Below are 2,344 nucleotides of genomic sequence, written 5' to 3' on the forward strand. Positions count from 1 at the left end.
GAGAGGAATCACATAACTTATCAGACATTCCCTCCGCAGCGAATCGAACATGCATTGACGTTTTTACCAAAAGATAATATTATTGTAGTTATTAAAAAGATATCATTGGCGAGATTTGTCAACATTACTGGCAATTTATTGGCGACTTTCTCCAAATAGGAATTATTGATGTCTATGGAGTCAGAGTTTTTAACAAATTTCTAAATGCAATCGTACCATTTTAATTCTATTATTGTCTAGTGGTTTTAATTATCTATGATCTAACATTTAAAATCTATTTTCTAACTTACAAGAATCAAAGATAAAAGGCACAAAATGGCACTTATTGACGTACACAAAAACCCACACGAACTCAAAGATATTCACGATTACATATCTAATTAGATATTACAAAACTGAATAAGAATTAAAAAAAACGTATCAAAGTTCTAAAAAAAAAATTGCGCATGCGCCGGTTTTCACAGCAACCACAGCTGGAAAGAGAAAAAGGCGTCTCTAAGCCGGAACGGGAATAATATTCATTAAATCAGTGATTCCCAAACTATTTTAGTCGTGGAACCCGAAAATGTGTTGCCAATTATCGCGGAACCCTGAATATTTTTTAATCAACGACTTTTCAAAATTTAATATCTGATACTAAATGAAACAAGTATTATTTTGGTATTTCAGATTTTATTAAATTAAGCAAAACTCAAAAAAAAAAAAAATTCATCGTAGAAATAATTAATAAAAATACGAAACATAAACTAAAATAAATGGAAAATCTTTAATGTGGAGAATGCACCTGCTTCTTTAATTCCATGATTCTTTTAAAATTGAGCGTTAGGTTTGATAACTGAACTTTGGTGCAGCATCAAGTTTGTTACGATATTTGGTTTTTGTCGCAACATATTTTGAAAACCCAGCTTCACACAAATAAGTGGTTGCAAACGGTAATATAATTCGAATAGCCTGTTTTGCTAAATTTGGATATTCATCGAATACATCTAACCAGAATATTGTTAATAAAACTGTTCTAAATTTGGCTTCTAATTGCATATCCGAACTCAATTCAATCAAATTTTCATAATCCATAGAATGAAATCCTTTTGGTTTTTCTTTTATTTTAAAAGGATTTTGTACCCAGTAATTATTTTGATTCTCTAAGTTTGTAAAATAATCACTGAGTGACTGCTGTAAACTGGACAGATGTGTTATCTACTATCACAGATTTCCATATCTAAATCCACTTCAGATTCTTCGAGAAAATCACTAAGTGTCTGGAAACACTCGAAATTATTTTGCTCCACAGCTGAAATCCAATATTGTATTTTCCTTGAAAAGGCAACCAATTTTATCTTTTGTTTGCAATATGTTGACTTGTTTTCCTTGCAGAGCCAAATATAATTTGTTCAATTTTTCAAATATATCAGCAATGTATGCAAGTGTAGATAGTCAACCCATATTATTTAATCTGTCTGACAATTCAAATTTATGACCAATAAAATAAACCATAAGTTCCTTTCGCAATTCAAATATTTTATCACGCGATAACCATCTAACTTCCGTATAAAGAAATAAAGTGGTTTGAAGATTACCCATATCTTCGCACATGGCTTTGAAAATACGTGATTGCAATGGTTTACTTTTGATAAAATGAGTAATCTTCACTGCTTCGTCTAGAACAGATTTAAATGTCACTGAAATCCTTTTTGTTACTAATGAATATCTGTGAAGAATGCAATGAGTACTGTTACAGTTATTCGAAACATTTTAAATCCGTGCTATAGCACCACTCATTTTTCTTGTCATTGCTTTTGCTCCATCGCTGCATACTTTAATACATTTTCCCTATTCTCCCCCGTGGTGTTAATGTTCACACTTCCAATTAAAAGCAAATCTTCATTTTTTTTAAATTAAAATCATACCGAACGAAAACAAGCAAAATAGCTAATCCAACAACGTCTGTGGACTTATCTAGTTGTAACAGATAAGCGTTACAAGTCTGCAACCGTGAAATAAGTTCTATTTCAATGTCATCAGCAATATCGTTAATACGCTTTTTTACAGTATTGTTAGAAAGAGGGACACTTTCAACTTTTTTACTATACCTTTCGCCGAATACACAGGAAACGATATCTTGAACACAAGGTTTAATAAGTGATTCACTAATAACATGTGCCTCGCCTGCTAGAGCAATATGTTAAGATACTTTATACAACGCTTCCGTTATCTTTTGATTATCTGTTTTGAATTATTTTTACCATAAAACTCTTGCTTTTATTATGGCTTTCAAATTTTCTTTAAAAAGAAATATCTTTGCCTTTATCAGTTGGGTGATTTTTTTCCAAATGCCTCAGTAGTT

The sequence above is a fragment of the Argiope bruennichi genome, chromosome 2 (assembly GCF_947563725.1).
Source record: "Argiope bruennichi chromosome 2, qqArgBrue1.1, whole genome shotgun sequence".
NCBI lineage: Eukaryota > Metazoa > Arthropoda > Arachnida > Araneae > Araneidae > Argiope > Argiope bruennichi.